The following is a 12,027-nucleotide window of genomic DNA, read 5'->3' as shown; positions in this document are numbered from 1 at the left end:
CTGAAATTAATAAATATTTATTTATTTACTTTTGAACTTGAATTATTAACTTCACGTAGCCTAATTTTTTTTTAAATAGAAAAAAATAAAAAGAATTCAAGATAGAAAAAAACTTCAATTATATAGAAAAACAATATAAATTTCAGTTTTCATACTTTAACATTTATAGCACTAAAAGATTATAAAATTAAATTATTGAATGTAGTTTTAATTTCTTATTAAAGTGAAAATCACTGTGGTCACTATTCTGACTGTCATTTTGTATTATTTCGGAGTTTCGTACCATTTTTTCAACTTTGTTTTTCTTCTGAACATCGAAATTGTATTAACAAATGTTGATAAGAAAAAGTGATTTTTTTAAAAACATTGAAAAATCTATACGCCCTGCTGAAGGATAAAATAAACTAGAATAAACAAAAACTCCAAATCTGGGCTAAATCTCTCTGCTGGATCTACTTGGCGAGAAGATTTTTTAAATTTAAAGCAACCCTACATGCACGACGTCATCAACACTAAGAACGAATAAGCAAAGCCATGCATGAGTCAAAATATTTGTAAGCAAGCAAAAAATCAAACAAGTTGTTATGGTGAATTCCATCATTAAATGGCCAAATAATGATGTAGATTCGAAGAAATAAAGAGCTTAGAATTTAATTTTTACAAAACTTTTAGTTAAATTGCTGCATAGTTTTTTATTTGGTAGAATTAAGATGAAGCACCTGCTTTCAACATCCTTTTCTTTTTTATGAATGACACATCTGCCGTATTACAGGTTAGTGAAAACCAAAATCTTCGACTTGTTCAAGTTATATTTAAAAGTTTGTTTACATCTATAGTAGTCTGCCCTAAATCAAGAATTATCGTTATTTCTTATTGTAGTCTTTATAGCTCTTATAGAATTTATATTTTAGCTTAGAATGTTTCCCTGTTGATGTTATTTCGAAAAAGAGCAGACGATGTAATTCTTAACTTTCTTATTTTTTCCATTTTTGTTTTAAGTTAAGTTTTTTATTATAATTACAAAAATTGTATTATGTATTTCCAACATATTTCATAAGTATTTAAGTCTCAACTATTAATATTGAATAATAACCAAGATCTTTAACTTATATTTAAGAGCTTGTTTATAATATTCCATTTTAGTCAATTATCTTTAGTTTCTAGAATTTATACTATAATTTAGAAAATATTTTTTTGATATTTTTTAGTTATTTAAAAAAGAGGAAATTATGCTCTTTTTAACATTCACTCTTAAGTTATAGTACAAATTTTTAACAAATAGGTTGCTATAGATTTTCTAGTAGGTTGCTATTATTATTATTATTGAATAAAATTCATACCTTATATTTGAGAACTTGTTTTTACCTTTGGTATTCAATTTTAACCCATCCGGAAGTTATACTTTTATTCAGAGAATATTTATGTGATTATTATTTTATATTAAAAACGAAAGCGCAGACGATGTGCTTTTTAACATTCCTATTTTTTTTCTCTTTACCTTTATTTGTCAAAGCTAAAATTAAATATGATATTATTTAATTGTATCATAGATTAACAAATTAACAAAATATTATAATTTATATAGAATTATTAATAATAAACATAACCTTTTCCCTTCAATTAAGTTAGATGTAAACATATTTAGTCATTAACTGAATAATTTAGATTCAAGTGTTATATTAAAATGCTATTTATTATTGTTTTCTTTATCGAATGTAATAAATTTTGTGCAACAGTGCACTTGTTTTTTTATTGGATTATCTGTAGGCAATGATAACGATTGTTTGTACACATTAATTTGTTTTACTGCTTTTACTTTAATTCTTGAATGACAATTGGGTATAATATAAAAAAACACAACTACTTCCACTTAGTAGGAATAACATTTACCATGACGCAATGCTAAATTCTATGCCACTATCCACATAATCAATTATTAATCAAAAATCGAATATCAATTACTTTTCTTTATAATGCAATAAAATCTGGCGAGCAGCTATTTAAACCGATCAAGCACTTCGTTTGTTTATTTGTGGCTTGAAGTTAGGCTCGCAGAAAATGCCGTTCATGGGTTAAATTTAGTAGGAATAACACAACCTGTGACCTGCTATAGTATACCCAATTACTGATATATTTTGTTTCAACAACAACCGTTGCCATTGGCCCATAATAACATTTGGTGGAATGTTAATACTAAATGTGTAACTTATGTAACAATAAATATGTAATATTTTGGGTATGCAATATAAATAGTCACAAATCTCATAAATTCAGTAGAAATGTTGAAAAATACTTCAGAGATTAATGTAATAATTTCATATAAAATATGAACCTTTAAAGAAGAACAATTTGTTTTCTTAAATTTTTATACAAGAAATACTTTTGAAATATTATTTTTAAAGTCGTTAAATGTTTATTTTTTTCATTTTGTAATGGTTATAAGTTTTTCTTTTAAATCTCTGGCAAATATAGCAATTATTCTTTTAAAATTTATTAGTCTAACCATAATTGGTTATCCATTGGGACGCAACCACTAATCCCGGCCCACTTATTTTTCAATCCACAACCACTAATTTTGAGAATTTTTGAAATTTATTTCTTCAAAAAGCTGTTAGGAAACTCTTTAATTCTGGAAATTTTTAGGGTTATCAGCAGTATATTGGCAATATTGTACCAATTGTAATACAAAAGATCATCATTAGTTAAATTATTTCAATCTGTTGTTCGCAATTAAAATTATTAACCGATCACATCTCATAAAAACCAGGGGTTAGTGGTACAGTACTATAATTTATTTTATCATTTCTATTTTTTAATTATTTAATTTGACATTTCTTTAATCACTTCTTTCATTTAAAGTAAACTTTTTAAAGCATTAGGATATTAAAGTTGTTATGTTGTTTTTAAAAATCAGTTTAAGACTATGCCTTGAGCTTGTGAAAAAGTTAATTAAGATTTTAACAAATAGAAATTAGCATGAAGTAGTTTTTTTGTTAAATGTCGTGTTAATTATTTTCCCCTCTAAGGGAAACCAAAAATCTATCAAAATTTTTTAGTTTTACTTTGAAAATCAAATAGAATGGGATTTTGTCTAGAGAGTGGTCATAACGGCCAAGGCCAACAGGCTCGGCCTGAGCCCTAAGCCCTCAGACCGGGTCTGCTGCAGACTTGTTTGCTGTAAAAGTTTTCTGGGTCGGGCAAACTTGGACTCATGATAAAATATTAATTAACCCTTTTACTAATTTTAAACAAATGTTTGGTACAGTTATTAAGTACAATCAATGAAAAATTTATTAATTAATAGTGATAAAAGGTTTTAATGACTAATTTCCTTGTTTAGGCCGTGAAAGCCTAATAGTGAGACTGCAAAATTTGGCCTTTATCCCATGTACCTACATCTCGGGGGTACTTGGGGCTCTAAGCCTAAATAATTTTACATGTCTCGGGACGGGCTCGGATCTCCAAAAGCGAGCTCGGATTCATCTCTAGTTGCCTTCCCTTAGAATAAGTCAGAATTAAATGCTTTTCAAAGATGACACAGTGTCTTACAGAAAGTTTTGCATGGGGACAAATTAGCCTTAGGTGTTTGATTTGCCCTTATGAGTATGATTAATGACAATATCCAGTGAAGCATAAAAACATTTTTAATAGTTTTATACAAAAAAATAGTTTCAAAAGCACAATAGGAAGTATATATATTTTTATAGAAATAAATAAAATGAGAAAGCTTATAATAAAATTAGTATATATGAACTTAAGATTGATATATTGTCAAACATATTAGATATAGAACGTTATGTTTTACCTCTTGAATATTTTAAATATTGTTTTCTGTTGTTAAAGTAAGCTCTGGATTTATATTTCCTGTAAGAAATTTGTTAAAGTTGGCTTTCAAATATTTCATAATTAAAAAAAAAGGAAAAAAAAACTATTGCATTTGAATATTTTATTTGTTATTTAATAAGTTGTTTTCTGCACAAAAATATAAGTTCACAATGAGAAAATAATATTAAAATTATGAAACTTAGCATTGATATTTTTAATTATAAGTATGTTACATATGGCTATCAAACTTTGCATAACATATAAACTATTGCTGTTCAATAATTTATTAGTCAGAATGTGGTTTGATGTAGCTTATTTTATTCAGAAACAAAAGTTCAAAATAATTTTTAGTGTTTACAACTATTCTATCTCAATAATAACAAGCCATGCAAAAGCTTTAACGCTAGTTTTAAAATATTTTCAATAGCAAATAGGAATGCAGTACTCAGAAATTTTCTCATCAAATATGACAAAAATCCAGTCTTCAAGCACTTAGTGGGAAATTTAAATCAATTTTAATTCAATTAACATATGTATTATTAGAAAGAAAAATATCCATAAGGTTTCTAGCAACTAATAAGTGGAACCTGAGCACCTGAAAATACAATCAATCCTTTATCAAAAGTTATTTAAGGTTCTAATATTTTTTTCGTGCTCTGCCCTTAATTTCCTTCTTAACTTTTTATTTCACTCTTTGATTAAATTGTGTAATTGAGAGACAAAGTATGTAAAATATTCTTATTGTAACATCATATGAAATTTCACTTAATTTGGGAATTGAAATTGTCTCCATATTTTCTGCTGATCCTTTACCATGCAACATTATTGCTTCCCTATGGTGCTAACTGGTTTTTCCCTATCCTTACTTTAAAATAAATCAATAGAAAAATAGAATGTGGCGGTGAAAATATGTAATTTTTGACAGTGACCATGCTTTAAGGTAAGGAAGAAAAAAAAAAGTGATTGTTTGGTCTAATTTTCATTTTTTTAGTTTTTATCAAAACTAATTCAATTTTAAAAAACTAATTCATTTGCGTTTCCGCAAACATAGGATTTTTTTTTCTTTTAATTATTGTTTCTGTCACAGGAAGTTAATAATTAAATAGAATCCCTCTCAAATTCCCTACTTTTCTAGTTTTACTTTTTATTTTGTTTATCTGCATACCATTTTGACAGCATGATGGGTTCAATTTGAATCTTCCGTTTCTGCTTTTGTCACATTAGTTCCAATGTAATGAACGATGCTATTTTTGAAACGATTGTTGCAAAACTATTCATAAGGCTTGTGAAAATTTTCACTTTCTACTTACAACTTAATTAAGAAATAATATTACGCGAAACAAAAAAGTTTTCTGTGAGTTATTTCTGGGTTTAAGTTTATTTATAATCCTATCTATTATTTAAATACAAAACTGCATATAATTGGCAGAATCTGATATAATCAATTATTCTATAAGTTTTTACTCATGGTGTTATTTAAATTTTAATTTGAGTATCTAAGAGCTAAAATCGTTTTGTGGACGTAGTTCTGACTCTAATTGCGTAGATTTTAGTATTCTTAAAGTGTAAAAATACACGGAACAATAATAATTAATTTTGATATGATATAGTATAATATAAACAATGATATATAACTATAATATATAATAATACGTTGCCCTAAAACTTTATGAATTGACAATTTTTGAATTTTATGTCGCCTGTTTTGATAAGTTAACTATGTTGATTTTATTAACTATTCTCAAAGTGGAAAAATGTATGGAACTATAATTTAAATACCTAGCACTGAAACTTTATTATGAGCTAACAATTTTTGAATTTAGTTTTGACTGTCTTGTAAGATATACTTCATATATTTTAATATTCTCTACGTGGAAAAATATATAGAATTTCAACACGTTGCGCTAAAACTTTATTACAGATTATTTTTGAACTTATTTGTTTTCCCTGTGTTAATAAGTATATACTGCCGTTGGTTTTAGAAGTGTTTAACAAATATGGGAAATATATGAAACTATAATTATAACACACTATTGCTTCACCTGCGATGTAAATTATAGTTGAGAAATATTGGCAGCATTAAATTTAATATTTTTAAAGCGGAAAGCATCCGTGGAAAATAATTCATGCTATGTTATAATGCAACTGTTATTTAGTTCTGTAATTTTTTTCCTTTTGTGCCTGAAGATATATATTAACTGTATTTTATTCAGTATAAATTAAAAGTTAAATTACAGTGGAATTCATTTTTAACTAAAATCTGTTATATAAGCGTTAATTGTTTTTGTTTTTTTTAAATTAACATGTCCTATTCTAAAATGTAAATGATTATTTCTCATTAAATAGAGCTAGAGTGGTAGTTTATAGATGTTATGTAATTATTTATTGCATCGTTTTTCTAATGTCTAATGAATTATTTTACTGGGACTACCAATGTATTTTTTTTCTCTCTTTTAGTCTGGGTACGTGTGTATTCAAATAAACTTTTTGGGAATTTTAAAACTAAAATTGTTGTAAAGTAAGAAAAAAGAAAACTTTGATTCTATGTTTATTGATTACCACTCTTCAATGATTGATACAAGACAGCCTGTGCTTGACTGGCAGTAAACATGTTCAATATGAATTTGCGCCTTCTAATGTGCTTGCTTTTTTTTAAAACCTAAACTTCGACAAGAATTTTTTGGCTAAAAATGTAGCTGTGACTATGAAAAGCATAACTTAATGATGAAATTAAATACGAGTTAGAAATGTGATATGGAAGTGCGTTTCAATATTTAATTCTATCAAGCAACAAAAATTCTGCCAAAAACCGCATTAAAAAAAAATGACTCCTTTCCCTTATAGACAAGCTGGATAGGGGTACGCTTGCCCTTTTTAAAGCTTCGCTATTATATTAATAACGAGATAATTTCATTACAATAGCCGTGTTTATCTATCCTTAAAGTATAAATAATGTTGCAAAATGCAACAGCAATAGAGGATGAGTAATTATTAGCGGGTGGCTTTTTCGCAAGCGCTCAGCAATCTCCTTTGTGTAAGATAAGAGAGATAAGTTTTCAATTATGTTATGCTTTATTTAGTTTTACCATAATCACGAAAAAGTGATATTTTATTGCATAACGTGCTTTTGGTTTTTAATCGCCACTTTATATTAAAATTTCCAGAGTTTTTCTCATCAGTTCAAGTGTCCTTCACTTACGGTGAATCTTTAAAGCATATTCAAGTACTGAATTTTCAATAAAGGCTTAAAATTCCCAAAATATTATTATAATTTTTACCTTTCCAGCATGAGATTCCAGTTTTTGAATAATTACTTAACATATATTTAACCATTAAATTTGATACTACTATGTTGTTGTTTTACACCTGTTGCGGAGGAGACCTATTTCGAATAATGAAGTAATTTAAAAAAAATAATTTTAAATTTCATCCAATTTTTTTTAATTAGCATAAAAAAATATTTTAAGAATTTATAAAAAAAAAATCAAGTTTGCAAGATGATGCTCTGAATGGTACAGTTTAAATCCATATTATGAAACAAACTTAGTAAGTAAACTGATCCTCAAATTTAACTTATTTTTAATTTATCTTAATGATTTTTAAAATCTAATTTTTTATATTTAAATCTCTTCGTTACGAAATTAAATCTTATCTAGTTTTGTTCATTTGTTTGCTTTGGAGGCCACGATTTATTTAGTTATTATTTTGTAAAAACCTCTTACTATTTCGTGCATCGTAATTCATGCTAATATGTAAAGGCTACGTTTTGCAGATAGAACTTTATGCGTATAAGGGCACGTTTTGCAAACACATAGAAGCTTAAGTTGTATTGTAATAAAGAATGAAGAGAAGAAGAAAATGTTGAATTTTCGTTGATGAATAACTTATTCAGTTAGCTAGTATCATCTCTGTCTCATGAAAGTTTTACAATTTTGCAGTCGCAGTATGAGCTATAAGCAAGGGCATAATTTTGCAATATGTGCAATGGCGTGATGTAGTACATACTTGGATAATATAAGCTGCAATGAACTCTATACTGATGCAACAAGCGAACTTCTAATATACTATTGATATTTTAATTTAACGAAGAAAATCCACCTCAATTGCATCTAATATTTTATTCAATCTGTTTTCTTTCTGCTTGGTTCTAGGCTTGAAAAAGTTGTTAAAAAGGGCACATTCTACCAAATTTTCCCATGAGAATTCACCCAAGTGCCATCAAATCCTATCATTTGCTAACATCTTTACCGAACGGAAATCCAAGTTGCCTGTGCCTCAAAAAACCTTCCTTTCCATCTGGAAGTAGCTTCTGGTTTTCTAGTGAATGAGTCACTGTTATCTCTAGTTTCAACCCTGCAAGATCCTTTTTAAAAACCACCCACCGATAAAGCATCCGTCCTCTCTCCTGGAAATAAGAACCCGTCCCTTTTTCCTGTGTGGGAGAGGGTGAATCATCCATCGATTCTTGAGATTCTTTCCGTTTCGAAGATACTCTCTGCTGCTCTTCCTTTGGCTCTTTCCTGTTTTCTAAGAAGTTTATTTGATATTCTTGTGAAATCTCATGTTTTGGTCAGTAGAAAGCATAAATGACCGCTGCGCGATTTCCTTTGCACCACAGAAGCAGAATTTTTTTTTTCATTCATTAAATGTTATTGTATTAAGGATTAAGTTTTCGATTTTAGTACACTTTTTACAATATACATGTTTTGAATATAAATATCTGCTAAACTATCTGAAAGAAAACACAAATAATTAAGATCAAAAGGATAAAACTTCTTTGAAAAAAACGCGCTAAGAAGCAGCAGAAATTTCAGAAAAAAGTATCAATACAAAACAAATGAAATAAAATAAAAATATGACCACCGAAGCCGACGTCTTCAGGGGGTACCGGCCCCGGTAGCCATTAAAAACAAAACCATTTCTATTTGAGGGAGAAGCAAAAGCTTAAAATATCTCCCTCAGTACCCCGATGGTTTTGTATAGAGGTTCAGGAAAAACAAGATACATTCAAAAGAATAAACAAATTACGAGAAGAAAATCAATAAAAATCATCAGAAAATTAAAAACTCACAGTCACAGGTCAAGAATCAACTTCAAAAGCAAGTGGAGGAAAAGAAAACACTAAAAACTGAAAAACAACGCCCCCTATAATAATGCGCAGTAGAAGTTTAAAACTGAGGGAGACTGAGGGGGATATTTTAAGCTTTTGCTTCTCCCTCAAATAGAAATGGTTTTGTTTTTAATGGCTACCGGGGCCGGTACCCCCTGAAGACGTCGGCTTCGGTGGTCATATTTTTATTTTTATTTTATTTTATTTGTTTTGTATCTGCTAAACTAGTAACTTTTTCTCTCTGCGACGAAGTAAATTTGAGAAATAATATAAATAGCTGTTGAAATTAAAAATTCCTTAATATTTATGTTTATGTTAAATACTTGCAACAAACTGATTATCGAGGATGACTGTAGCAGGGTGCGTAGCGTTTTTAAAAAGTGCTTAAAGGTGCTTATTTTCGTTTTTAAAAGCCCTTAAAGGTGCTTTTTTCATTGGGTGTTTTTAAAAAGTGCTTAATTTTCCCTTTTCTAAAATGAGATTTTTCCTTTACCATGTTGATTTTCGCTACGAATTATGCAGAAAGACACTTTTCACGTTGTTCAAATCAGCGTTTTCACAATTAATTCAACCCCAATCAATTTCGGCTCATCGTCAGTCCGTAGCGCATGAAAACGCCATTCGATTTACACGATTCAAAAATTTTGGCAGGTGTCAAAACAATGCCAAAAGGTTTTTTTCTTTTGACAAGACGATTGAAACCAGATAAAACCTTCAATTGTCAAAAACTTTCCAACCCTACCTAATTATGAATTTTTTTAAAGTGCTTAAAAATATTATTTGAGTGCTTGAAAAGTGCTTAAAAGGTGCTTATTTTTTGTTGAATAATTTGGCTACGCATCCTGTATAGGTTTCAGGACCCTCCAAACCTCTTAATCATGCATTCTCCTTGTATTATCTTGCACCTAATATAGTTGATGTAACATCGGTTAAAATAATTAATATTTAAAACTTGAGAATTGACAAAGAGCTTGGTATCTGAAAATATGTAGGATGCGTTTTTGAAATTTATTTTATAAATATAGTTTGTAATAATGCTTCCATTTTATTTTATATTTTATTTTACTACTGGTGTTGAACAGTCGACCCAATTTTGAGTTAACGTCTATAAAATCTCAACTCCGTAGCCTTGTAACTTTGAACCCAATCCGAAAAACAAAGCAACTCCTGGAACGAGCATTGGGACAAACTAGCCTTCGTGGAGGACTTTACTTGGAACCATCCCGCATTTGTGTTACTTGGAGAAGAAGACTTCCAACAGTTACCCCAACGGCAAGGGGATTCTAACAAAGCCTCCTAGAGGACTTCTCTAGGAGGCTTTGATTCTAACCCATGATCCGTCTACCACTGAGGATATTTTACGCCAGCTCTGTGGTCGGTGCGAGCCGGGCGCGGAATTCGTATCAACTAGCCACCGTTGGAACTCGAACCTGGATCACCTACTCAGCAAATTGCCCATCTTATGTGAATATAGGTAACAGGAACCCCAAACCCCCAAATTTTGTTTTCTTCTTTTATTTAATAGAGGCCAAATGTAGTTGATATAACATTGATTAAAATTACTAATGTTTAAAACTTAAGGATTAACAAATATGATGTCGTATGCGATTTTGAAATTTATTTTATGTAGTCAGTAATAATGCTTCCATTTATAAAAAATATGATTAATATCCTTTTTTTCAAAAATGATAATGCACTTTGAGATGCGTTGGAATGTAACTCTTGTACGCCACTAAGCACCGATATTTTATCTTCCCCACACTGTGGTATCCGAATCGAAATAAATGTTTAATTCTGATAAGAGCTCCAGGCTTAAATGTTTTTACTTTTTTCTCCCGACTGATTAATTTTAGGTGTAGTGAGCTATTTTTTATTTTTATGTACCCGGATTAATGCGAACATAAACATCATAATTGAAGCGGCAGTTGTCTCTTAATACTTAATATTTGAAAACGTTTCGTGAATTTCCAACTATCGAAAACTGAAGAACCCGACTGTAAAAGTGAAAGCATATTTATCTTCAAAACCTTGTCAACATTGTGTGCTTTACCTGTATGACTCATCCCAAGTCATTGTTAACGCAAGCGTTTAGTTTTGTGCGATTATTTCCTTGTCGCAAGCTGCAGTTTACTCAGTGGAAATAATTCCCACGGAGTTGCATCTGGAATAGAGGAATCGTCCACGTTGAAAATTCTAACCTAGCCAGAGTTGCGTAACTATCTTCGATGTTCGACAACATCATTGCATGCGGGTGGCTCGACCGTGTCAAATAGATGAGTCATCTTACGCATGGGCATCTCAAATCTGTTTTAGCACACGGAAATAAAAGATTTTGATATCTGTATTGTTATGGCGCCAAATGTATCGCTACGATGCAAAGTTCCTGTCATTGGCGGCGTAGTGGCGGATAAAAATCTGATATTAAATTTTTTGTTTGTTTGTTTTGTTTTTCTTTTTTTATGTTTACATGCGTCATCTTTCTGATATTAATCACCTGCTTTTGTGAAGTTCATAGCTATTTATTCAGTTAGTGAAATTACGATGTGATACCCAAGAATTCGCAATGAAAAAAAGTATATATATGGAGTTGATTGAAAGACATTTATAAAACTAATCTTACCACTTGCATTTTCTTCTTGAAATATAAATCGTGGCCAAGATCGGCAAGATATTTAAAATCAACGCGTTAAGGGGTTAAACCGGGCTAAATAATTGAGTTTTCAAAGGCAGCAATGATATAAAATTAATTTAATTTCTCCCGTACTAAACTAACAGAGTTTACTGAATTTTCTGAAGAGGTCAGATACTTATAAAACAAGAAAAAAAAAACCTAACAAATAGTAAAACTAATATTAAAATAATGTATATGTCACGGTGAAAGGTCGAAATCGGTGGTTGTTGACTTTCACCGGTGAATGTCGACAAACACCAAATACGTCGGTGAAAGATCGAATATTTCATTACATTCTTGTACATTCGGACCCTCACCGGTGTATGTCGACAATCACAGATATGCTTTGGTGAATGTCCGAAATATTTATTACATTCGATTTGATATGAATTTATTCGTGGATATAATTACATTTATTCGA

At 29.7% G+C, this 12,027-nt stretch overlaps 1 protein-coding gene across 2 annotated transcripts in view; it reads left to right on the top strand.

Annotated features, from left to right (window-relative positions):
* The first annotated feature begins 503 nt into the window (after positions 1-503).
* LOC107450937 (uncharacterized) overlaps positions 504-12,027 on the top strand; it is a 65,538-nt gene continuing 54,014 nt past the window's right edge. For both annotated transcript variants that reach the window (XM_016066883.3, XM_071184518.1), the window contains exon 1: positions 504-772. The gene's annotated coding sequence lies outside the window, so the exon portion shown is untranslated. The remainder of the gene's footprint in view (positions 773-12,027) is intronic.

The sequence above is a fragment of the Parasteatoda tepidariorum genome, chromosome 8 (genome assembly GCF_043381705.1).
Source record: "Parasteatoda tepidariorum isolate YZ-2023 chromosome 8, CAS_Ptep_4.0, whole genome shotgun sequence".
Lineage (NCBI taxonomy): Eukaryota > Metazoa > Arthropoda > Arachnida > Araneae > Theridiidae > Parasteatoda > Parasteatoda tepidariorum.
This window is presented reverse-complemented; position numbering and strand designations above follow the sequence as displayed.